We start from the raw sequence: 27,347 nt of genomic DNA on the forward strand, positions 1-27,347 counted from the left end.
TTTAACCGCATTATCTCTGAAGCAGAAAACTGGGTATTACATTAGTGAAGCGCTTGAGGGGGGGAACATCACGCAAACAGGAAAGAAAACCAACAAACCCCACTCTCCTTTATCATAAAGCTTTTTAAACACAAGCCATAAATTACATCAAAAGAAAACACCAACACAGTCTGAAATGAGACGCACACGTGTGTAGTATGATGACTTCTACTAAATCACAGCGCTTGACGTTTTAGCTCTGTGCGGTGTATTTAGAACGCTAATTTGGGCTTATTTCTGAGGGATTCCCATGCAGAACCTCCCAGGCGAGGTCTAGAGAATTGGTTGGCTTTTTCTTGTTTATTTTGCACGTGTTTGGAGCTCAACTCTCTATGGCCCGTAGCTATTCAAATGCAGACTTCGCAGCCCAAGTTTGTGTACAAAAGACAAGCTCAAAATTGGACCTGGGAAAGAGAAGCGCTTCCTTTTCCACTGCTCTACAACAATGGTAATAACACTTAAAAACTACTATTCCTTGAGCCAAATAAAAATGCCTGTGTACTGGCAACATGAGGTATGAATAGAAGCCACGCTCGTCTGTGCATTTTCAGGGTACAGTGTGGGAAACTGCAGTGGGTCTGTGGAATCCTTGACAGAAAATATGAGAGTAGAGATCAGCCTTGAGATATTAAGATTTACCCTTGAGAAGGATGGGAGTAAAGGAGTATCCAGAGGTATGGAGTTGTACCCGTGAGAGAGAAGGGGATAGAAGAATAACATGGATCATAACTTGGGAAGATCCTAACATCAACACTGGAGTATCTTTGTTGCTCCAGGAAGATCAGAGATGAACTCAAAAGCTCAGATGTGGTCCAGAAGTCTAATCCTTACTTCTTCTTCCTACTTTTTAGTTTAGTATTTAAACAAGGTCCGAGGTATGGCTACTCCACTGTGCCACTGTGTCTCTGTTCATGCTGGGTGGCAAAGTTTAAGGTACAAAAAAATCTGGAATGAAGTGGAAAATAGTCTAGGAATATTGAGTGTGGTTTACAGTGGGAGGAAAAGGAGTGTTATTCAGGGATTCATATACTGCCACCGAGGGAGCGACGGAGAGAAGGTTGGAAGGAGCCTGCAGAGTCTATGCCCAACCCCAGCCGGGGGCCTGGTAAGATCCCACCACAGCTTCTTTCCATCTGATTCTCTCAATTCCCAATTCTCTTGCTTCCCATATATTTTGCAAGCTCTGGGCAGTGCTGTGGCTTTTGGGGTTCACCGCTATGGTAAATGGACACTAGTGGGTGTTCTTAACTTCTAATCCAAGTCTCGCCACCTGAATTGTGACTTCGAAGGACCTCAGCGGCTACCGAAATTCCCCATATGACCTGTTATTACAGGCTCCTGGGAGAGCTTATATGCAGCTTTATTGCCAAAACATGAGGTTGGCGGGAGTGAGTCATAACTGAAGATCTCAGCTTTGCTCTTTCATTTACTTTTATCCACTAAAAATAAAAATATTTCCAAGAATACAGGTAGGCAGATGCTGTTCTCCTGTTAGGGCAGAGCTCTCACTGGCTCTCAAGTGTATTTGCACAGCTCATAGGTTCTATTTTTCAAGCTTTAGTGTAAAAGGAGCCGTCTATACATTTTATCTAATCTACAGCACAGTAGGAGTGAGCAATTCCTGGAGAAGGGACCAGAATATAGGGTTCTACCCCTTTTCCTTATCTTCTGTGGACATGTTTTTGGATTACTGTGATTTTTACGTATTGTCTTGTAGTTGTTTTGGTGTGACCAGCGTGAGGTTTCACATGCGCTTTCAACTCTTGACTTCTTCAATGGTTGTCGCTCATGACCATGTTGGCTTTGGGTTGAGCCACCTCAATTTGCTGATCTGATTACAAACTAGATTTTTTGGCTTCTCCTTTGCTTTTCTTTTGGGAAAATTCAAACTGTTCCAACTCAGTAAATGGAAAAATAGCAGGATCTCATGGTGACAAACAGAGGAGGTGGGACCGTCCCTTTCAGTGACACCTGCGTGAAGTTCAGTTCAACCTATTCAGAATAACTCATCTCCCCATCTCTTAATCACAGTGGAGCTCAAGCAAGACCTAATTTCACCTTGTTCTCCAAAACAAGCTTTTTCTTCTTCCCTGTTTTCCTTTGGCATCTGGATTTTAAGTCTCTACATTTAACTTAAGCATCTGTGTAGACTGAGTAGTCAACGTCATCCTTTTATATTTCTGTTTTCGGAGCTTAAGTATTTAAGAGTAATACAGAAATAATATTTATCAAGCCTAATAGGCTTGTGGCATTTATCTCATTCTTATCATCTGTTTTTCTCATACATATGCTTTCAACATCAAAAGGTTTGTTTGTGCCATGTGTCTTTTTGCGCCGTCTTCTTGCTGCATGCGCGCTTACCTAATAACTTGCAAACAGCAAACAAAGCACATGATCCGAGCAACAAGCTGGTATTTTACCCTAAGGGAGGATTTTCTCAGCACACAAATCAAGTGTAAATAGTGCAAAATGCCGTATAGTATAGAACCAACCACGCTAAACGCTTCCTTGCATGTATGAGTGAAGCTATTTGCATGCGTGAATGTTGACAGAGTTGAACTCTGTATTATCAAATCCTCTTGTCAAAAGTTGACCCCGGGGGCGTTTTGCGAGAAAGATGATGATTGTCTCTTTAATTACTTAAACTCTGTTTTGCCTGTTTAGGAGAGCTCCCCACAACTCTGTAATTACCGCCCGCCTGCCATTCAGATCAGGCTCTGCTGGCACCGTACCGCGGGACTTTGGACGGGAGCGGCTGCAACATCCAGGAGCTCCTTTTAATTGAACACTTTGATTATCGCACAATAATCAGGCGATTGAGTTGCTGCAACAGTTTGCCAGCCCTGTGCTAAGCGCTTCTACGGAATTACGGAATCAGAGATGTTAGAGATGGAAAGTTCATTACATCACCCAGACCAAATTCTTGCCAGTACATGTTTTCTGCTACGTTATTTTGGTTTTCATTCCATGGTTTATGACTGCAGATACTCTAAGAACTTGGCCTTCCACTTGGTTCTTCCGGAGTCTTTTCCATCAAGTTTGATGGCGAGATTTTTCTTTGGCCTAAACTTTTCCATTTCTTTGTTTCACCGTATTATTTCAAGTCTGCGTTCTCATCTTTCAGTAATCCTCTCTGGGGTGTTAACCGCCTCTAAATATGAGCGGAATGGTATTACTCTTGAATATTAGATGTATCACGGCCTTTAAGTGCTGCATACTCAGTTCTTCAGGATTTGGGAAAGTTACGCTGATTGAAGATAAGCTTTTAAACTGAACTGCTAATAGGATAATTTTTCAGACGCGTATTTTATTCCGGTGTATGAGTTCTGGCGTCACTTAAGAAATGATTGAAAATTACCTGAAAAAGCCAGTTTTACTCAGAAATGAAAACGTTTTTATATGGGGGAGTTATGCCAGTGTATCTTTAATGATTTTTAACTCTATTGTGGGAAGCGATGTGCGCAGGCAAGTCTGCAAAGGGCATTACAGGGAGAATTTAAACATTGTGGTTTCCATTAGTGACAGAAACAGTGGAAGTTGTAATGTACTATTTGAGTTTTCCAATATCCTTTCTTTTTCTCAAAGTTTCTTCACTTCATAACTATTGCTTCTTTTTATAGTTTCACTTGTTTGGTGGCATTTGAGGGTTTCTTGTTTGTTGTTTCTTCTTCAAGGCTTGGCCTTCGCTACCAGAAGCCCCAGGCGCCCAAGCAAGGTTGTCTCCAAGTTTTCCATTGTCTCAACCGCAAAGATTGAGATCGATATCCCCACAAAACAAATACTCTGTGACCATAAAGACAAATGGACATTGGTTTTGCCCCATGAGAGACAGGAGCCTGATGGACCTTTGGCTGTTAAACTGTCTCCTTAAAGCTCAATACAGAGCAGGAATGTTGATGAGAGAGGCGAGGACAAGCATATCGTAGGAGGTAAAATTACTAGTAGTGAGTGGATTGAAGGTGTTTGAGGATCAGGTTGTGTAACCGAATGGGGAGATGAATGAAAACCATGTAAATGGGTGGGTTAGCGTGTGAGTAAGAGAAAATGCAAGTGGGCGGGTAATGAGAGGCAAGTGAGAGAGGAGGGAGGAGTGGGTGAGTAGATGGGGAGGTATGTAGCGAAAAAGTTGAAACAGCATTATGAGGCAGCTCTTGTGATACCTGAAAATCTGGTACCAACTCAATAATCCCCATTGGGACGTGCAGAAGGGACCAACAACCAGCGCTGGTGCAGGGACTGCGGGCTGAGCATCAGCCCATCGAGACCTCCGTTGCGTTCCAGCTCGTTGGATGGAGGATCATTTACTCTCCTTAAACTTCCCTGAGTCTGTGCAGTGAACAATAATCTTCACCTTGGTCAGACGGTTGTATTTTGCTATTGTTCCTGCAGAAAAATATAAGACCGTAATTCTAATTTCGGCTCTAGTGAAGTTACAGAGAAAGAGAAGCACAACAGAAACTTCTTGTAGTTTGTATTCCCAAGAACTGCAGGTGGGAGAACAAATAAAAGGTATGAAGATGAGGGATATGCTGGATTTACAAATACACATCAGTAAAAAGGCATCTCCCAAACTTGAAGATCCTTTCATTTTAACAAATGAGGCGGGAAGGTAAAGTAACTTTAAATCATTATCATCAAACCTTGACTGATGGGGCTTTTATTAGGATATTTCACTATAACTGCTGAAGGCTGGACATAGTTCACCGGGACTAATACGTAACTGTTTTTAATTTACCATGGCAGAGTTACAGCCCCAGCTGTGACCTCTCTAGTCAGGTACAGTCAGGCTATTGTTCAAAATAATGGCTTTACTATCTTGTTAAGTTATATTAAGCTGTGCGTGGTACATTTTCAATATTTATTGTAACAGAGCAAGTCCTTTTGAAGCCCAGATAGAGGTGAATGACCACTGCAGGAAGTTACAGGCTTCAGTTAGCTGCCAAAAAGGTGTATATTTACTAAGAAACAACTAATACGTGGTTTTATACTCAAAAATCCTTGAGTCTCTTCAAGTTTTTCATCCAGTAGCTGGCCAGCATGAGAGATTTCCCTTGTTAGACCTATTTTTTGATGAAAACTACTTTTTTTTTGTCTGCATGTGAAGTTGGCAGCAGGATGGATACCTGGTCTATGGAGCAACCTGCTGGAAGGAGCATTTTAACCCCGCGCTCACCGTTGCGTTGTCCATGGGCGGTTTTGGCTCAGGTTGCATCACTCACATGCAGAATCCCAGAATGTCAGGGACTGGAAGGGACCTGGAAAGCTCATCCAGTGCAATCCCCCCATGGAGCAGGAACACCCAGATGAGGTTACACAGGAAGATGTCCAGGCGGGTTGGAATGTCTGCACAGAAGGAGACTCCACAACCTCCCTGGGCAGCCTGGGCCAGGCTCTGCCACCCTCACCATAAAGAAGTTTCTTCTCAAATTTAAGTGGAACCTCTTGCCTTCCTGTTTGTACCCATTACCCCTTGTCCTATCATTGGTTGTCACCGAGAAGAGCCTGGCTCCATCCTCCTGACACTCGCCCTTTATATATCTGTAGACATTAATAAGGTCTCCCCTCAGTGTCCTCTTGTCCAGCTCCCTCAGCCTTTCCTCACACGGGAGATGCTCCACTCCCTTCAGCGTCTTTGTTGCCCTGCGCTGGACTCTCTGCAGCAGTTCCCTGTCCTGCTGGAACTGAGGGGCCACAACTGGACACAAGATTCCAGGTGTGGTCTCCCCAGGGCAGAGCAGAGGGGCAGGAGAACCTCTCTGACCTACTGACCACCCCCTTCTAACTCACCCCAGGTCCCATTGGCTTTCTGGCCACAAGGGCCCAGTGCTGGCTCATGGTTGCCCTGCTGTCCTCAGGACCCCCAGGTCCCTCTCCCCTACACTGCTCTCTAATAGTTGATTCCCCAACTTATACTGGAACCTGGGGTTGTTCCTGCCCAGATTCAAGACTCTACAATTTCCCTTGTTATATTTCATTAATTTTCCCCCCCCTCAACTCTCCAGCCTGTCTAGGTCTCTGATGGCAGCACAGCTTCCAGTGTCAGCCACTCCTCCCAGCTTGGTGTCATCACACAGAACGTCAGGGATTGGAAGGGACCTCGAAAGATCATCTAGTCCAAACCTGCTGAAAGATCATCAGCAAACCTGCTGATAGTGCACTCAGGATAGTTGCGTTTTTTATGGTTACATGGGCATCTGGAAAATCCGTCAGGGTTTGCTAACTTTTAAAAGTATCCCTAAGCGGTGAGTGAAATCTTTCTCATCTTTGAATGTGGTCACTTGTTGCAAACTAAATTTCCTATAAATCTTGTAAGTGTGGCCAAGCTAGCAGCGTTTACACTTTTTAATCTGAAACTGCACTTAGGCAGATGTTTCTTAATGTTAAACCGGAGCAAATCTCTTTGGTGGTGTTAAAATGCTGTGGTAACTGCGGAGTGAGACGCAGAGGAATGTGTGGGTATGTTGAATCCGAGCCTTTTGGGTTGTAGATCTGTCAGAACCCCAAATTTGCATTTCTTACATAAGCAGAAATCCCAGTAGTGTTTCCACGTGCTTTAGGAACTGCAGGAATGGAATTGCTATATAAAACCCTGCTTTTATTTGCTATCTGTGAAATCGCAGGGACACTTAAAATATTTACAGTTTCAACCCAAACTAGAAGTTTGTTTCCTTTACCTTTGATACTCAAACTTAGCGCAGTGGTCACTAAGACCATCCCGCAGCCTCCATGGAGCTGCGGACAGTTACAAGATCCTGAGAATACACAGGAATTAAAACCTTGACGTTTCCCCTCTTGTTTAATTAATTGTTTACTTTTGGCGGTGGCAAGGTTACAAAACATTTGTAATAAGCCTGCTTCGTCTTTTGCTGGTTTTTTCCATATGGGTGTGTGCTTCCTTTTCATTATGTTGTTTTTCTTTCCTTTTTTTTTTTTTAAAGCACAACCACTTGCTTTCATTTTAACTGTAAGAAATTAGCTTCTCACCGAGCAGGAAAGAAAAGTTTCATAACCACTGCAATTCTGATCCTTCTAATCCTTTATTACCTGTAGGGGCAGGTGCAGTAACCTACCACAGGAGAGATTTCTTAATTTTTGCCAGGCTTGGGATTACACAATGGAGCGGTAGATTTTAGACGCTACGGAGAAAACTCAGAACAACATGGTCGAAAGGTGCGTTGCTCAGAAATATAATATATCCCTTTTGTTTGGCTTATATTCAGTTCTGCCCTGTAGAGTTCTGAGCCCTCCAGCCAGCATTTTAAACACAAAATGGAAATAGGCTGAAATGCGCGCGGATTATCTTATTTCCTGCTGATGTAAAAGAGGTTTTATTTCTGGAGATAGTGTCTTCTAATACTTTCGTTACCTGGATTAGTTCTGTTTGCTTGTTACTCAAGAGAAAGTGAAGGGAACCACTTGGTCTCAGTAAAATCAAAGTAATTAGTGCTGTTTGCGTTATTGGCTGTAATGCTGAGAGGAAAACAACCAGACAGCTTAAAGAAGAACTTGGATTATTGGTTTGGTTTGTTTTTTCAGCATTCTGCAATGCTGAAATAAGGGTAGGGCGAGGAGGGTGGTAAAAAGTGCATCACCCATCCCTTGTGATCCTGTGGTTTCGTCTGAATCTTGTTCCTTTTTGCTCCCTGCGATCAGCCACGTGTTTCAATGGTGATCGCTGCCCTAAAACTGTCGCTGCGTGCGGGATGTCCCATTTGCCTCATGTTAAAAATATCTGTGTGTAATAGCATTTTTATAGTCCTTCCCATGTGGAATATTTGTCATACACCTTTCTAGAAAGATTCATGCCACCCTTTTCACATGTTTTGTGGATGGAGACTCCTGTGCAAGGACTTGTCAGTGTACAGTTTGGTCTGAAAAACAGTTCAAAGCGCCTTATTATTTCTTGCTAGAAATAAGTTCTCACTATTTTTCTGTCTTGCTCAATCTAGTAGCACCAATACACTTGTTAAAGAATAATCTGTCTGCTTAAAGACGTTAAGGTTTATTAACTAGAAGAAATGCTAATGAGCTAACGTGTAGTGAGGGATCTGAGAAGCTTCTTCCTCTGATCATTCAGGAGATACCTGGAAACTTCAAGGTTTGGGTCTGAAATTGTATGTGCAAATCATAACCATATCATAAGGGGCGAATTTCTGTCCAAATTTGTCTCAAAATGGTATGTCCATTAAAAGGTATGTTCAGGTAATTGTCGTGCTGCCATTTACATTACCCAGGCCACCTTCCTTCTTGAATGAACTTCATAAAATTGTGTCAAAGAGTGGGATAACTACAACGTGAAATAACTGGAGATTAGCATTTTCATTCTTAAATAACGGGTATTGCTGCATAAGCGGTATTACGAATAAAAAAAGAACAGAAGCAGCTTTATGTGTTAGCATGACTTTGGAAAAGGAACAATGAATTGCTGCTTTTACAATATGTAGGAAAATGAGCTTCTGAGCTGTTTCTGTACTTCAGATATATTTGCTGATACGTCCTGATTAATACATTTCCATTTTAAGTGTATAACCATCCTTTAAAAGACCAGATTTCCCAAGTGCCAAGCAGCAGACGGGCCCTGTGTGCTTAATTCCAGCTGGCAGTGACACCTTCTGGATGCTGAGCACTCGGAAAATTTCACCTGTCATATGAATCAACGATTGAAAATGGAGTTGTTCGCAGAGCCTGGTGTGATCCACGGTCAGCAGTGTCATAATAGGAGAAAACAGCCCAAATGTGCTGTCTCAAAGGCGTGTTCTCTGAACTGTCATAAAACGTTGTATTTTCAAATTGCTTTTAAAACGCGACGATGCAGATTTACACACTCTCTGCAGATTTGACCTGTATTTATATCTACACAGAATCACCAAATGTTAGCGAGTGGAAGGGACCTCGAAAGATCATCTAGACACGTTTGTAAGCAGCCCATAAAATGATTTCTGTATTGTTTTCCATAAATCTCTAGTTTATTATTCTGAGAAAAACGCATCTGCAGCGTGCACGATCTGGCTTTCTGATATGCAGATGCACAGCCCTGCCTATCTACTTAAATCAGTGTAGCAAGCGCGTTTACAAACTATGTGACAATGTACAGCCTCCTATCTGCGAAGCGGATCAGACTGAAATTGGGACTCTGTCCAAAAAAGTTAAATACTGCAATCAATCTACTTACTGTGTCAGCACTCGGATTTGTTTCTGTTCTATACGCTGCAGGGAAAGGAAGTGGAAAACACACGTTAGCATCCCAAAAAGGATTCTTGAGCCGCGGAGGAGGCATTGTTAATAGGAGCTGCTTAAAAGTTCCCATTTTTGCAGGGGTAAATAGATGTTGAAGGGAATGTTCTAAGCCTGTGCGACACGAGGGAAGTCACGACGTGACACTACGGATGCCACGTGACTTCCCTGTTTACACTCAGCCCGGCTGCAAATGTCTGTGAAACAGCGGTGACAGAACGATCTGCTCGTGTCACGGCATCCTCAGCCTTTAGAGCTGCCCTTGGGTACCAGTGGGGATTTGTGGAGTTCAGTCCCTCAGAAAACCTTAATTTAAACGCTGATGCGTTCCACTGGGTTGATCTCTTGCTTCAGAATATGTGTTTCCTTCCCTTCCACGCCCCCCACCTCTATTTTCAGCTGCTGGCTGGAACCTCTCGAGCATCCTCATTGAGCATCATCATCATCGTTGGCTCCTCGGCTGGGCAGGTGGGCTTCATGGCATGATTCCACTTAACCCTCTTCTTTCCAGTTCCCTAGACTTAACCCTTCTGCCCTAAAATTTGCTTCATTTCAAGAAAATCGTTCACCTACCCTACTGGGAGAGGAAGACCCACGTGCCCATGAGATGCTGTGGGCAGCCCCCAAGTGCGTAGGGTGTGCTGCATAACAGCAGGGTCGCTCCGGGGTTATAACAGTAAATCTATATAAAGGTAATCGCACTTCAGAAGCGATTTAAGGAGCCGGGTTTCTGGGCGAAAGCCAATTGCCAAGGTTTAATCTGCACCCCAAAGCTCTGCTGGTAAATCTGATTTGGCAGCTTTGGTAGAAACACCAACATAAAGGCATCTTTCCTGATAAAAAGCAGTGGCACTTTTAATGTCCACAACAAAAATAAAAGCATTTTAAAGGGGTTTTAAACTTATTATTAGACTAATAGATGTGCAGCAGGCTACGTGGCTGGGATTTGGCTGTGATGCAGAGGCCAGACAGCATCATACACGTGCACATGGGTCTGCAAGTGCACAAGGATGGATGCAACTATCTGCACTTTGGTGTCTGGTGCCTTTGAGACGCTTCAGGTTACACCTGGGACATATTTACAGGGCTGGTGGGTATAGAATAAGTTTTCTGGGAGTTGTAGGTGAGCCAGGCAGGGTATTGAACATCACTGAAAATAACAGGAGGCACAGGTGCTGTGTTCAGGCTACTAAATCTTCATGCAAGTATCCACTGTAATTGCTGGAGATGCATTTTATCGCTGAGAATGATTCTGCTCACCCAGCAGCAGACACTTTATATTTGATGGGCTGAAATGCTGTCCAGATGCTGCAGGATCCCTAATGGTTCAACCACTCTTTTTGCCTCTGACACAGAAGGTGAAACAAACCTGAATAATAAGTAGTTTGAAATACAAACCAGTTCATGTCAACGGCTCAGAATCTGTAACAGTCAATTGAGATGCAAAGAAACTTAATATTTTTATGCAGCTGGAACACTTTGCAGAAGAAAATCATGAGTCTCAAAGCAAGTAACTTTTCATGGGTGTGATTACAGCTTTTTGCTTACACTTCCCATATAAGTTTCAGTGTCATAAGCACATTTATTTACCCATTAAGCATTTTTAATAGTCTTTTGCCATGGCTAACTAGTAGAGCATTGAGTAGTTCTTTTAATGAAGAAGGGGACAATTTATAATTTTACGCAAAATACTACATCTAAGAAAAATGGGATTTTTGTTCTTAATTACTGGACTCTTTCTTTTAGCATGTCTTGGTTTAAAAAAGCACATCAACAAGCCCATTGTGATGCTTTTGATTAGGCTTCGAGAGGGATAATGAAAGTATAGTGTCTCTTTGTGAAAGGCGTTTTTAATTATCGTTAATTGTACTTCCTCGCTTCATTTCTGAAGGAAAAGGGAGGTGACCTCATCCTGAGAGCTGTCTGTCCGATGCTGGTGTCATTCCCTGCCTGTTTTGTTTTAATGAGGATGTATCAGCTGGCCTGACGGGCCCTGCAGCTTTGGAAACGCTGTCCAGACTCTGAGCACCATGCGTCTTTCTGAAATGTCGAGCTACAGACTTGTGGTCTTTGTGCTGTGGTAACGTCTCTGACAGCAGCCGGTACCAGAGACTTCGGTGATGGGAGCCCTGGGAGAGGATGGTGCCCTTGTGGCCAAGAAGGCCAATGGTCCCTGGGGTGCATTAGGAAAAGTGTGACCAGCAGGTCAAGGGAGGTTGTTCCTCCCCCTCTGCTCTGCCCTGGGGAGGCCACATCTGGAGTTCGGTGTCCAGTTCTGGGCTCCCCAGTTTAAGAAGGACAAGAAATTACTGGAGGGAGTGCAGCGTTGGGACACAAAGATGCTGAGGGGTCTGCAGCATCTTTGTGTTAAGGAGACACTGAGAGAGCTGGGGCTGTTCAGCTGGAGAAGAGAAGCTGAGAGGGGATCTCATCAATGGTTGGACGGGGCTCTGAGCAACCTGAGCTGGTGAAGATGTCCCTGCTCATGGCAGGGGGGGCACTGGATGAGCTTTGAAGGTCCCTTCCAACCCAAATAACTCTGTGCTATCACAAATAGTAATGGAGATTCCCAGCCTGTTCAATGAGTTTGTATGTGTAGCAGTGCATTGAGCATAACCCCGGATGGCTTTGCAGATAAATTATTTATCATTACTTTGTGTACAAACAGCTGTCCAATTTAAAGCTTGCTCTAAGGAATTGTGGATATTGTTACTCCAACTTCAGTGATGGGGGAGATGAACTTTAGGGAGAGCACTTGATGTAAAGGTTCCATGACAGGTACACAGCAGAGCAGGGACCAGAACCCAGGGAAGTTCTCAAAAGCTGTGGCCAACAAAGGCACCGCAAGATTTGTTTTGTTTTGTTTTTTCTTTTTTTAATTAGAAGGGTAATAGGACACAGACATGGAGCCTGTAGACCCGTATTCTTTTTGTACTTCTCCTTCATTCTGTGAGGTTGGACAGGTTGTTTTGCATTTTCCTGCTTCAGTTCTCCTGTCAGAGATGTGTATATTTTACTTGGTTGATAAAGCACTCTAAAATAAAATCTTGAATCAGTGTTATTGTGGATTTCTATAAGCTTACTTAAAATTCCTTTCCTTCTCTCTCATGCCCTCCCAAGCACAAGAATAAGTAGATTTTATTTATTTTGTTTTGTTTTCAAATGGTATTGATTGACTGATATTCTGCAGCTACTTAGGGCAGGGTTTAACTGATCCTTTCTGTTGTCCAAACATCCACTGAACAGCTTCAAATTGAGTGTGCTGTTGGGTACATTGTGTCTCTGATTCTTTTGGGGACATGGTAAGGCAGGAATTATTTCCTTGTTCAGTTTACTGAGCAGGCTGGAGTTTCAAAACCTTTGAGTGTAACGGACCTTTACGTTAATATTGGCTGATCTTATACATGAATCAACCAGAGCTTGGAGCATCACGGGTGGATGGCTGATCTATAGCCTGATGATGGTAAAAACCTGGCTTGTACAAGCAGAAAGCTCAGTGTCAGGCTGTTAATGTTCTCTGCATCACCATCAGGTCCTGAACACTTCATCACCCTCTGGCCCTCAGACGTGAAGGGCTGATGTACTGGTACCAATCTGCTGTGACCCAGCAGCAACAGAACCTCTGGGCAGAGAGAAGTTCTTGTGCTGAGATGCTGCTATGAAAATGCTGAGGCATCTGGAGCATCTTTGTGATGAGGAGAGACTGAGAGAGCTGGGGCTGTTCAGCTGGAGAAGAGAAGCTGAGAGGGGATCTCATCAATGGTTATAAATATCTCCTGGGTGGGTGTCAGAGGATGGACCAGACTCTGTTCAGTGGTGCCCAGTGACAGGATGAGGGGCAACGGGCACAGACTGAAGCACAGGAGGGTCCATCTGAATATGAGGATAACCTTCTTTCCTTTGAGATGCCAGAGCCTGGCCCAGGCTGCCCAGAGAGGCTGTGGAGTCTCCTTCTCTGGAGACATTCAAACCCACCTGGACACCTTCCTTTGTGATCTGCTCTGGTGACCCTGCGTTAGCAGGTGGGTTGGACTGGATGATCTCCAGAGGTCCCTTCCAACCACAACCATCCTGTGATTCTGTGATTTGAGGGCTCATTCCTCCTCTTTCATACTAACTGATCAAATACTCATGGATGTTCTCGTTATCTATCCAAAAACTTGATTTCTTACCCCTTCCCAAGCCTTTGGCTTTGGCATATTCTCCTGAGGTCTGTGCTTTATCTGTGCTTTGCATTTAAACAAATGCAAAGAGGTTCCCTCACCCTTTATGCTGCACACCGAGCAGGGCAGTGGTGGCTTCATGTGTGTTTGTGTGGGTGCCAACGTGTTGGGACCGATCGATATTCAATTGTAACTGTAATGAAAATGCCTAAATATTTATAATGGTTTTAGTTTTTGCATGTCTCCATATGTCAGAAGGATGAATAGGAGTACTTTTTTGTCTCTCTTCACTATTCTGTATTTCTTAAGCTGTTACCTTGTCTTGCCTTACATGAACCTTCTCTGAAATGCCCTGAACTTTTCAGATCTGTTTCAATTCATCCAGCGCCATCTGCCGCAGTGTCTGCTGTGTATTTCAGTCCGGACGAAAATCCCCGTTTCTCATCGGTACCTCCGCACTCTTTCATAAAGGTGATGTGACAAGCTAAGCTCACAAGTTGTTCCCACCTTTGTTGCCAATTATATATCAATGTGAAGAGGCAGATTTTAACAAGCTGTGTCCTTAGAGGTGTTTGAATACCCAACCCGCAGTGAGGCTCATGGGGCTCTGGGCTGGGGTTTCTGCTCAAAAAAGTCTCCCGATGACTTTGATCACTTTATTTTTTTGAATCGTAGATCTCAGATCATAGAATAGTTTGGGTTGAAGGGACCTTCACAGCTCATCCAGTGCCCCCCCTGCCATGAGCAGGGACATCTTCACCAGCTCAGGTTGCTCAGAGCCCCCTCCAGCCTGGCCTGGGATGTCTCCAGGGATGGTTCATCCACCACCTCTCTGGCCAACCTGGGCCAGGCTCTCACCACCCCCATCATAAAAAATGTCTTCCTTATGTCTATCCTGAATCTCCTCTCCTTTAGTTTAAAACCATCACCATTTGTTTTTGTCTCAGACGTGTGTTTAACGCTGCTGATTCTTCCTTGGTATCAAAACCTTTGACTTGGAGATGGATGGAGAGCAGAGCGCCAGCAGTTCCCTCTGCAAGGGAAGAAGCATTCGGCTGTTATATTTTCTAGCCATGGCCTGGAGAAATCTGAGAGGTCACTGACCTCCGCACGTTTAATGGGTCTCCTCACTGCTTCGCCAGATGTGTTGGGAACTGTGGTTTGGAGCTCCTGGTTTATCTCATTCCTTTGCTATCTGCTGCTCATTAGAAGATAGAATTAAAGTCTCAGTGGTGGGAGATGTTAGGGCTGTCTGAAATGGTTTTCAGTCTGTGGCCCTGAAATCCTGTTCAGGCCAAAAGAGCAGAAGTTTTCCTGACATAAACCACATTTTTTCAGTAAAAACACTGAACTCAGGTCACCCGGAACTGACTTTATTCGGTCCTTTCTTTGCTATCTATAGCATGGGGATTACAATAGCATCTTAAAGGATTGTTCAGAAAGCGACGGTAGTTTGTTAGCATTTCTGCAGTCTTACCAAAATAGATGTTAAATATAAATATTCTCAAACCTGTTCATTTCTCAGGGTTGAGTTCGGTATCCTGTTCTGCTCTGGGTTTTTTTTCCTTTGTGTTTTTAAAGATGTGTTCTCTCTTTGCTGTGTATATTCTCCAAATCTGAGTTACCGTACGAGATACTCTGCATGCTGGTGGTGGATACAAAGAGATGTTGGTAGTATTTAGTTTCTGAATTGCTGGGTACCGTGTTGGGTAGGAAGCAACATCTGTATCAGCAGTGAGCACCAGCTTGTCTATCCTGAATAAGAAAGGCAGGATGTGGAAATGTCTCTCATTTACACCAACTACTGTAGAAATTGAGGCCTTCCAGATAATTCCTTGAATCACCTGCATGTTGTTATAGTTTGACTCCCAGATTTTCAAAATGGGGTAAAGAACCTGTTATCAACAGCGAAGGCGCTTCAGAAACCTCCCTCTGCTTAGAAGAGGTACAGAGGGATTCCTTAACACAATTCTGCCCCATGGGGAGCGTAAAACAAAGCTGCATTCCCACCTTTGGGCTGAATATCTTGTTTCCCTACAGAGGACCAGTATTTATTTTCAAGTGCAGGAGGAACATCAAGCTGCTGTTCTAAGCTCCACCAGCCCGCTTTTCGGCACTGGGCACCGCAAGCGTTCGCCACGATGACAAGAGATGGACCTGGGACAGAAGTAGCGCGGCTCCTTCTCCCAATGCCATGTGAGCCTTTGATAGTGGATTTCAGAGACATACACTTCACATGGGCACTACTAGCTCTTATTTTAAAAAATGAAACGACTTGCGGCTACCCCGGGGCAAAAATCAATGACCGCAAGAATACCGGAGGATTGAGCAACGTGCTACAGGCATGTTGTTTCCTTTAAGGATTCTGCCTATAAATGACGTCACTTAGATAGTTTGGATGTTTGCGAGCGCTACAGGGCTTGGAAAGGGAAAGCGAATCGGAAAAACATTGGGAAGCTGAACAATTTGTTTTGTTTTATGGCTCCCTGGTAGTTAAATGAGGGAGCTATTACTCATGCACTGTCACTGCGCATCTAGAAAATTCCTCTGGGTTCAAAAACTGGCAGGAAAAAGTCGTTTCCTAAAAACTGCTGAATTAATGAGATAAAGCCCATTGCTCTGGAGTCCCTCACAGGGAGGAGAGGAGGCAGAGCTGTTCAGGACTAGCGGTGTGTTGGAAATCTCCCCCACAGGGTGTTTCAAACAGCAGATAGTGCTTCAGAGAAGGGATGCAGAAGACATGCTCAGCATCCCTCTTTTAGGATATAGTACTATAGATTTGGGGAGACAAAAATACTAGTTTGATTGGGGCATCATAGCTCTCCCCCTCCATTCCTTTGCATCTGAAAATATCTGAAACTGGAGTATTGGACTCCTCCTAAAGCCATGACATTTAACAAAAGGTTTTCTTACTCATGGGCAGTGGTACAAGGCATTATATTAGTAATATTGGCACTTGAAGTGAGGGAGATGCACTTAAGGAGAAGAAAAATATCTGTTTGTTGTTTGGGCTTAATTATGCAGCTTTAAATGAATTGTCACAGTTTTATAATCTATTTTCCCCTATCTGGCAGGCTTCTGGCTTCCTGCATCGTGTCTGCGTTATTTTATACATCTGTACAGTGCGATTTGCATGTTTACCTCGGTTATTTTAGGTATTTTAGCCTATCTCGTCCCATCCATACAAGACACGTTATCCTCGTTTTAACTGAAAACCTAATACAACTTTTATGGTGCTTGAATGCAGCGTGAGTGCAGTTTCAGTTTGATGTTTTGGAGAGGATAGGAAACAGAGAACTCATCCAATCTGGAAATATGAGTAAATATAACATATTCCTCACCAACCCCCTGACAGAATTACTGCCTTGTAGCATAAGTTACTGTGGTTTCCTCTGCAAAAAATGCAGATAAAGCAGAGGCTGTAAGAAGGGAAGTCCATAAGGAGTCTGTAAAGTCTAATTTAACTATTAGTAATAAAATTAACAAGCCACTGTAACATTTCTCCTGCAGTTTGTCTTAAACTGTGATGCCTGAAACATAAATGTAGTCATTCCCTATTCTTATTTTGGTACTAAACCGTAGTCTGGATCAATTTTGTCTTCTCTGTCTCTTCTTCTTCCTGTCCTTGTAAGAATTTCCTCAATTCTTTTAATTATCCATTTTTTTTGCCAATACACAAACTTTAATCCAGAATATTCTGATTTTCCGTGGAAATACAGAAGTAGCAACTGAAAGGTTTTGTATGTTAAGCTTCAGATTAAAGAGGCGCTTAACTGTGTCCTCTTGCACACGTGACATCCGCTGTCTTTTGAAATACCCAATACTGAGCTGGTTTTGATTTTGATTTTGATTTTTTAGACGTTATTTTAAATCACATAGATGCCCAGTTTATGCCTCGGAGCTGGATTTTTGCCCTTGGGTGTGGAACTCGCTGCCTGGGCCAGGATTAGGAAATAATTCCCCCATCTGCTATGAAAAAGTCTTGGATCACAGAGCGGAGCTCATTTTTCAGCAGGATGGGAATGGGACAGAATGAGAGCGAAAAGGCTGAGGGAATGTTTCTGCTATGGTGAAGAATGGCCGGGGTGTGGGTGTGATATAATTGTCGTTATTTCAGAATCAAAATAACCAGGAGAGACACTTTGAAGGGACCTTGTTTGTGATTTGTTAGGCTGGGGTTTGAGCATCAGTCATTCTGAGGTTTGGGTACCAGGAGGGACTATTCCAGAGAGATATTCAGCCTCATGTGTTGGGTCTGCATGGCTTCAGTTGTCCAGGGTGGTGTGAAGATGAAGGTTGAGAAGACATAAAATGAGCTGTTCCGCTTTCTGGGTGAGTGTTTCAGTGTCCAGACTCCCGTGAAGGTTGTGAATACCAGTGCTCCTATGCGGCCTTGTCCTGGGAATAGCTCTGGTGTTGGGATGGATTTTAGAATCATAGAACCAGTTTTGGCTGGTAGAGACCCTTAAGGTTATTGAGTCCAGCTGTTAACCCTGTTCTACACTAAACCATGTCCTTAAGAACCTCTTCTTCATGCCTTTTAAACCCCTCCAGGGATGGTGACTCCACCACTGCCCTGGGCAGCCTGTTCCAAGGCCCAACAACCCTTTCCAGGTAGAATTTTTCCCTAATATCCAATCTAAACCTCCCCTGGTGCAACTTGAGGCCATTTCCTCTGCTCCTGGCGCTTGTTCCTGGGGAGCAGAGCCCGACCCCCCTGGCTCCAAGCTCATTTCAGGCAGTTCAGAGATCAGAAGGTCTCCCCTCAGCTCCTGTTCTCCAGCTGAACCCCCCAGGTCCCTCAGCCGCTCCCATCACCCTTGTGCTCCAGCCCCTCACCAGCTCCGTTCCCTTCTCTCAACTCGCTCCAGCACCTCAAGGGCTTCCTTGTCACCTGAAACTGACCCCAGGCTTCGAGGTTTGGCCTCCCCAGGGCCCAGCATAGGGGGACGATGATTTCCCTAGTCCTGCTGGCTACACTATTCTCGATGCACACATTTTGGTGGGTTTTGAGCTCTTTCTGGGGATTTACATGGTGCTTAGGCAACTGTCTGCCTCAATGGCTTGCAGCAGAATCTAGATGGGAAGCAGGTTCCCTCACTCCCAGTGGGAAACCATCAGTCATGAATGGTAATATCAGGCTCTAATATGGCTCATGTGCTGATGCCCAAGCAGCTCCTCACTTGAGAGTTTCATCTCTCTGGGCTCCAAGCACTTAAATTATACCAAAATTTAGGCAGAATAGAGACCAGTCGTGCGACTGATGCTGCAGCCTCCCATTCTTATGGCTGGGGGCACTTGGGCACCCGTCTGCAGCCAGCAGGGGCACCCACTGAGCAGAAAGCCTGGGCTCCCCAAAGCTCCCGTCGTGTGTGTTTTGTGGCGCTACAAGAAAAAAATTCTTATGTTTGTTATTGATAGAAACCTAATTTAATTTTCCTGTTAATGAGCGCTTAACAGTGGTCTGTTGATGTTAACGTGGTTCAGCTGATTTCCCTCCTTGACCAAACATATGTCCGTTGTGATAAACTGCTAGAGGAGTCACTGTTGCTGAGAGGTGGATCTTAACATAAAATTGTAGAATCATTTGTGTTGGAAAAGAACTTTAAGATCATTAAGTCCAACCGTTAAGCCAACACTGCTGAGTCCACTTTCAAACCACGTTCCTAAGAACCTCATCACACGTTTTCTAAACCCTTCCAGGGATGGTGATTCCACCACTGCCCTGGGCACCCTGTTCCAATGCCTGACAGTGCTTTACATATCAAATTTTTTGCTGCTATCCAATCTAAACCAGGGTCCTGCTCCCATCTTTGCAGTGCTGCCCTACACCACCATCCCACACCCCTTCAGAGTCTTCCCTGGCTCCTGCTTTACCCTCAGACTTCAGTGTGTAGATCTATGTAAATACTGCATTCAAATTACTTCAGTTTTTACATTTAAAGTCTGCTCTCTTCTTTTTTTCTTAAACCTTATTTTGTCGAGACCTTTGCAGCTGGCGTTATGTAGCACATACTTTATTATCCCAGTCATCACTTTGACCGTTTCATCCTTTTAACCTTCACAGTTGCCACAGTAGACAATTGTGTGGATAACATTGGGTGACTTTCCTCGGTTGGTATTAAAACCACAAAAAAAATCCGAAGCCATTCCGTGAAAAAAGGAAATGTCTCGATGAAACAATTCCCAAGGGACTGAAAGGGAGAGCACAAAATGAAAACCCAACCCAACTGGAGGGAAATGAGTGTGGGGACATCGTCATGGGCTGACATCTGCCACTTTGTGCACATCATCTCAGACCATGGAACAGTTAATGGGCAGCGCTGCCGGGCAGGGAACAGACCTTGCTGGCCAGTACTTACTGCTGTTATATTTCTCTTGTGTGTTATCTCAGTAAGTTTTGCATCCGTCTTTTGTTCAGTTTTTATTTCTGCCTTCAGGTTCCCCTCTTTCCTGTCTAACAAATTAAATTGGATTTGCAAAATATCACAAAGTGTCATGAGGATGTGGCTGTTAACAGAGTAGAATAAAATTAATTACATGCTGTGAACTAACTGAACTCATTTACTAATTGATGAATTAATTTAATCATTTCTGTTACAAATAGGAGAGCTCGAATGCCAACAGAATCAAGAGCTAACGCTCTTCTTCATTACATCTTTAGAGTTCCTTTGGTTTTAGTTTGCCTTAGGCTAGTAATGGCCACATTTTTAGAATTAAGCAGTTCCACTGCTCATTGGTAATTTCAGTTCTGTGTGATTCTGTCCTACGCCTCTTCCAGGCTGGCGTCTGCCTCTTGAATTCATTGGAAACTTGGGAGTTTCTAGTTGCTTATTCTTAGCCAGATATTAGCACTATTTCTTCATCCTTACCTTTTTCCACCGGTCAAACATTCAAAGCCATTAATCCTGTTGTCCAGCTCAAGATTCCATCCTGACAGGACGTGGATGTGATCTTTCTTAATTATATTCTTAATGTACACAATTACATTCTCTCCGTGCACATTCTGCATTGTTTCTCTTCCAGGTTTCCTCTCCGAACATGTATTTGACTGCTGTCTCTGGGCAGTCAAGTTCCAGATCTGCTCCTCTCTGCATCATTTTATTAATATTTCTCTCTGGAGATATTTCACAGAGTCACAGAGTGTCAGGGGTTGAAGGGACCTGGAAAGCTCATCCAGTGCAATCCCCCCATGGAGCAGGAACACCCAGATGAGGTTACACAGGAAGGTGTCCAGTCGAGTTGGAATGTCTGCAGAGAAGGAGACTCCACAACCCCCCTGGGCAGCCTGGGCCAGGCTCTGCCACCCTCACCATGAAGAAGTTTCTTTTCAAATTTAAGTGGAACCTCTTGTGTTCCAGTTTCAACCCATTACCCCTTGTCCCATCATTGGTTGTCACCGAGAAAAACTTGGCTCCATCCTCCTGACACTCACCCTTTATATACCTGTAAACATGAACGAGGTCACCCCTCAGTGTCCTCTTGTCCAGCTCCAGAGCCCCAGCTCCCTCAGCCTTTCCTCACACGGGAGATGCTCCACTCCCTTCAGCATCTTTGTTGCCCTGCGCTGGACTCTCTCCAGCAGTTCCCTGTCCTGCTGGACTTGCACACATGTGAGTTGATAGCGATCAGCTGCAGCTCAGCACAGTTTCAACAGAAAGGAGCTGCCGACCCTCTGTAAATGCCACAAAAATACCTTTTAATTTAATCCTCTATTTTAAAGCTATACCTTCCTACGATGCCTGGAGCAGATAGCCCATCAGGCTGTTAATCTGCCTTTACATCATGTTTTGTTGTCTCACTATTACGCTACCTCTTTTTTTTTCATGTTGCTTTGCTTTTCCTTCCCTCAGGCAGTAAACTAGGAACCAAACTCCTTTTATTCTGTTTTATTTGAAGCTCCTGAATCAGTGTAACTTGGTCCATCATAGAGACTCTGTCGTGCTACAGTAGCTTTAAAGTGCCTCCCTTGGGGATCACTGGAAAGGTAAATATCTACATAACTACAGAATCTACACAGAGTTTTTGGGTCCCAAAGAAAATCAGACTAGAAACAGAACTTGGGCCTTCCTTAGTTTAATGCTCAAATTATGAGATACTGGTTTTACTTACAGCTCCATAAGATGGAACCAGTTACAGAGAAGAGACTAATAAGATCACAAGTAAGTTGGATATATATTCATGTTAATGCTTTTCTGATAGATAGGGACGTATTTTTCTAATGCGGCTCAAGTTGTTCAATAGCTGTAGCAAATTAAAGCCAAAACCACTCCGCAGAACAAAGTTATTTCCATAATCCAGCAGCCGCTTCTTGCCATCTCTTGCTTGGCTGTGTTTAATATGTGGAGCGTTATGTTGTGGTCCTCTAATTAATTCTGTAATTTTCATGGCATGTGCCAACATCAGTGTTTATTATTGAAACACAGTGTCTGTTTTTATCCTGATGATGTGTTTCGTCCTGTAACAGTAGTCAAATAACATGAACATGAGTAGTCCAAAGGGTTGAGGAGTAAGGACCAGTAAATATTCAAGACTGTGGGTGGATGTCATCGATTGCAGCGCTGACAGATGTTTGCTGGTTGATCCAGATGGTGGAATCATCAAATCCTAGAATGGTTTGGGTTGGAAGGGACCTTCAAAGCTCATCCAGTCCCACCATGAGCAGGGACATCTTCACCAGCTCAGGTTGCTCAGAGCCCCGTCTAGCCTGGCCTGGGATGTCTCCAGGGATGGTTCATCTACCACCTCTCTGGCCAACCTGGGCCAGTGTTTCAGCACCCTCAGTGTAAATGATTTCTTATGTTCAGACTGAATCTCCCCTCCTTCAGCTTAAAACCATCACTCCTTGTTCTGTCACAACAGACCCTTTTAAAAAGTCTGTCCCCATCTTTCTTACAGGCCCTTTTTAAGCACTGAAAGGCCACAATAAGGTCTCCCTGGAGCTTCTGTTCTCCAGCTGAACACCCCAACTCTCTCAGCGTGTCCTCCCAGCAGAGCTGTTCCAGCCTCAGATCATTTCTGTGGCTCTTCTGGCCCCTCTCCAGCAGGTCCATGTGTGTCCTGTGCTGAGGGCTCCAGAACTGGCCGCATCCCTGTTCAATGCACAGTGAAGATCCCTCTCACCTCCTGCCCCTTCCAGTCTCTAGCGCAACTTTCAGACCACTGATCAGTCCCTAAAATCTTCAGGTAAACCTGTCATCCCTCTCGCTTCAAAGCCAGAAGAAACAAGCTCTTTAATTAGGCAACACAACCAAAAATACGCAGAAATGGAGGAGAATGCATCACGCCGGGTGGTTGTTTTTCTTCTGGTTGAGGAGATGGGCAGTTCCTGGAGGGTCTGAGCTGCTTGGTGGCTTTGGGACACAGACCCAGGGGAGGTGCCGTGGGACAAGTGTCAACCAGCTGCGCTTCTGTAACGTTCTTTCGTTCTATATAAAACGAGGTGATGGGAAATGGAACCAAACTGGTAAAAATGTACCATAGCGGTGTGAACTTCTTCTTCTTTCATGAGGGGAAGCTAAAATGGAAATGCAAACATGTATTTAAATAAACTATTTTATAAATTCCAGGTGATGATCTCATGAGAGCGCCTCGCATATGCCAAAGAAGGTGTTGTTTATGAAAACCTGTTTATAATACAAACAAATTAAAAGGTAAATAATTTCCATTTTCAGTAAATTGGTTGAATACGTTCTCTGCTTTGGTTCTGTTTCCTGCTGTGAAGAGTATAATGTAAATATATCTGGCATATATTGTTTGTCGCTGTGCAGCACCAGTATGTAGGAAGTGGAAATCGATTTCTGATTGTTTGCTTTTTCAGCATAACAAAGGATGGTTCAAAGGTGATTTGTTTTGCTCTGAAAGTATTTCTGGCTTGGGTTTGGGGTTTTTTGCAGTGTCATACATGCTGGGAGGAGTTGTTTTCAGTTTAAAGATCCTCCGCAGTCTGTTTGTCAGGCGTGGGAATTCAGTTGGGATTAGAAACAATCACACTTGGAGCGGTCTGATGGAGTTTCTTATCGCTCTTAATTACTGTCTTTCTTTCTACGTGATGATTTTAATGTCACTTCTTTTCAGTAATCGTGGAGTCTTTTGAAGTAATCGGAATTTGAGTTGGTGTTATAGCAGGAAAAAAGAGGAGAAAAATAAGTTTTCGTGTGTGTATATTGTTATTTTTAAAAGCTACGCAATGGCACTTCTTTCCAGGTCACCTTTCCTCTTTTAACATGATCATTTATACAGCAATGTAAATTAATCCAGCGCTGAAGATAAGCAGAAGGGCAAAAAAGCCACAAACGCCTGGTTTTAAGAGCCCAGAGATATAAGTGCTGCACAGGAATATAAACAATAGGTGTGGGTTCCGAGTGCTTCATGTCAGGGGCATTTCTGTTCAGCGCTGGGATTAGCGTTTCTATTGAAATTTATGTAACAGCTACGTTGCCAGGGTGGTTTCTAAAAATGATGCTCATCACTCTTCAGATTCCAAAAGCTTTAAGTCAGAAGAAATATTTGAAGCTGAAGAAATCTTTTCTCTCTTTTTTTTTCCCTAATGGTCATTGGTTTTCTCCCAGATCCCAGTGAGATTTTTTTAAGCCGGCAGTGGGAATGAAAAAATGTATTCAGAGCGTAAAGAAAACAACAGGGTATTCCGTTGTTCATTATGGTTGCCCTGGACAGTTTCTAAAGTAGAACATCTGCCACTTTTATCCAGCAAATCGTGATGCCCTTGGGGAAGAAAAGAAAACACGTATTTTCCAGGCTCTGTCACCCCCAAGATCGTTGTCTGAGGAAGAACAGTCAGCTGCTATGGTGATGGGCACAGGGTGGGAACACGGACAGAAATAGGCTGGAACCAGACTATTCCTGTTTCCTTCCCATTTCAGTAGCCCTTTCTGAACTTCTGATTTCAAGGGGTTAACAGGTTGTTGCAGTGTTTTCTACCTCAAATTCTCACAAATAATGCAAATCTATGTAATAATAGTCAGGGAAAAAGGAGAATAAGGTACTCGAATTGGTGATGTTTTTACAGGACTCCATGTAATTCCCTGCAGTGCAGCGTGTGCCCGTTGTGCTTGAATTTGGATGCACAGAAACCTCCCTCCTCGCGTATGAATTGCAGGCAGTTTTTGGTAATGCATAATTCATACACCAAAGCCTTTGTCACACAAACATCTTACTGTTTTTCCCCCGGCTTGATAAGCTTTTGTATTTTTAGGATTTCTATTTCCCAATAATCCCCCAAATCAGCCTGAAGAGGTTTCAGAACGGAATTCAGCGTAAATCGGAGACAACTTGTACGTCAAGGATGTTGCTCTACGCAGTAGGTGATTCTCTGGCACCTGCTATTTACAGACCTTTCCTCCACAAAGAATTATTTCCCCTGGTGTGGGTGGACTGGGACTCAATGTAATCCAGCAGGAGGTTTGTAGATTAATTTAGATACACCTTACAAAGCGTGTCTACGCACCTCTGTATAACACAGAGGCAGCAATTTCTTTCACGGAATTTTGAAGCTCTAATCACCAATTACTCCTTCCATAGGGAACGTGTATTCTAGTGATGGGGTTAGTGGTAGACTTTGATTTTGAGGAGCGGTAACTTGACTAAAAGCTTTGGGAGAGGCTGGAGAAAGAGAAGGATGATGGTGAAGTTGCATTTTAATTGATCTCTTTGAAGAATGACACAAAGAGACTAATTCAAACAGCTTATGGTGTTTTTTCTTCCAGATTGAGGACAAACCTGTCAATAACGAATTGTTCCAGAAATACACGGAGAAAATTGTACATGAAGGCTGTTTTTTCTGAGGTGCAGCACATCTGCATCACTCCTTGGCATCAGCAGGTATTGTAAATAACTTGTAGCCGTCAGACCTTTTCCATGTTAGAAGCTTCTGAAATTAAAAAGGTAAATGTGTTAAATAACAGAGATATTTCATTAGTGGGAAATGTTGATCTTTATTCAAGGACCATTTGATTGTTCCTCAGGAGTGTTACTCAGATTACCAGCTTATTTGGTAGCGCTTTACAGTACAGGAAGGAAAGTGAGATATGTGAAATACTGTCACCAGTGTAGGAAATTTTGACAGTAACCATTTGTCAAGACATTAATTCACCCCCAGAAGACCCAAATGCTTTTTCTTCTTACCTATTTATGTCAAGCCTGTGCAGACCTTCTGACCATATTAAATTCTAGCTGTGGAGGGTTTATTTCTCGCGATTTTAAGGTAACACAATCAAAATTTAAATGGAAAAATGCAGGCAGCCGGCCAACGGGGAAAGCTGGACTTTGATAAAAAACCAGTCAAACCAAAGTGAGAACCTCGAAGTTTGGTGTATTGATTTTCTTGTGGAAGTTCAAGAACTGTGTTTCATTGCAGGCAAAAACTCATCTCAACTCCTCGTGACCAGCTGAGCAGGGGAGATGGGATTCAATGCCGTCCAAGGCGTAATTCCACAGTTCGTGTCTTTCGCTAGTACCAGCTTAATAAGTTTCTGCCTAACCCCAGCCGTTCATTTCCAGCTCAGCAGCAATGCGGGGCCATCTCTTTCCTGACCGCGTGGAAAACCAGATGACCGAAAACACATTTTGAATTAGAATTGTTTGGCTGAGCTTGGTTTATGAGAGTCAGAGCGGTACAGCTGAAGGTGACGTGAACTGCAGCATCAGAAGCAGCAGCGAGCGCTGGTGGGTGTCCCAATGTTAAATGAGCTTTCTATCAACAAAAATCCGCTCTGGGACCGTATCCTGGATGAATGGGTTTCACTAACCCTGGTAATACTTATTGAACTGCTGCTTTTCATTTGATTTTATTTTATTGAGCAAGGTTAACATCTTGGGCAGGTTTTATTCCTGAGGAGATCAAACCATCTCTGTGAGAAGTCAGTCAGCTTTGTGGACAGCTACGAATGTCAATAAAGTCTTGGCAAACGCAGTCGGTATTTATTCAGCCTTGCAAATTAAAAACATTTTTCCTGCTTGTTTAGCGAAGGAAACAAAAAAAGACAAATTACATAGCGGATGAGCTCTTTTGATAGTTGGAATTCATTAAGCTGGTGGTGAAAACGCCGGGGGATTGATGGTGCAGAAAAAGAAAAGATGAAGCAGCTTTTCCCAAATAGCTGTGGTTTAAGTTGAAAATGACCAAAACAAAAGAATCCCTTAAAGACATCCGTAACTGACCTCACAGCCTCAGTTTCTATCCTGGTAGGCAGTTCTTTCTCACTGCAGTTGGTATTAATTGGTTTTTCAGCTGACAGGCAGTTTCTCAATCTTCATCATGCCGTACCTCATTAATGTTTATAAATACGTAAAGGGTGAGTGTGAGTGTCATATAACGAGAAAAAACGGAGCTGCCAAGCGCTTGGGTGGGAAAAATTTAATGAAATATAACAAGGGAAAGTGTAGAGTATTGCGTTTGGGTAGGAACAGCCCCAGATTCCAGTATAAGTTGGGGAATGACCTATTAGAGAGCAGTGTAGGGGAAAGAGACCTGAAGGTCCTGGTGGACAACAGGATGACCATGAGCCAGCACTGGGACCTTGTGGCCAGGAAGGCCAATGGTACCTGGGGTGGGTTAGAAGGGGGTGGTCAGTAGGTCAGAGAGGTTCTCCTGCCCCTCTGCTCTGCCCTGGGGAGACCACACCTGGAATCTTGTGTCCAGTTGTGGCCCCTCAGTTCCAGCAGGACAGGGAACTGCTGGAGAGAGTCCAGCGCAGGGCAACAAAGATGCTGAAGGGAGTGGAGCATCTCCCGTGTGAGGAAAGGCTGAGGGAGCTGGGGCTCTGGAGCTGGACAAGAGGACACTGAGGCGTGATCTTATTAATGTTTATAAATATATAAAGGGTGAGTGTCAGGAGGATGGAGCCAGGCTGTTCTCGGTGACAACCAATGATAGGACAAGGGGCAATGGGT

The 27,347-nt window shown here is 43.7% G+C and overlaps 1 long non-coding RNA gene across 3 annotated transcripts in view; it reads left to right on the forward strand.

The window, feature by feature from the left end:
• Positions 1-26,340, forward strand: part of LOC308053208 — a 132,069-nt gene extending 105,729 nt beyond the window's left edge. For 2 of the 3 annotated variants that reach the window (XR_013923615.1, XR_013923618.1), the window contains exons 4-6: positions 23,006-23,089; positions 25,163-25,277; positions 25,813-26,340. This is a non-coding gene — a long non-coding RNA (uncharacterized lncRNA). The remainder of the gene's footprint in view (positions 1-23,005; positions 23,090-25,162; positions 25,278-25,812) is intronic. The other variant, XR_013923616.1, reaches the window with a different exon arrangement.
• Positions 26,341-27,347: the final 1,007 nt, after the last annotated feature.

The sequence above is a fragment of the Nesoenas mayeri genome (assembly GCF_963082525.1).
Source record: "Nesoenas mayeri genome assembly, chromosome: 1".
Taxonomy (NCBI): Eukaryota; Metazoa; Chordata; class Aves; order Columbiformes; family Columbidae; genus Nesoenas; species Nesoenas mayeri.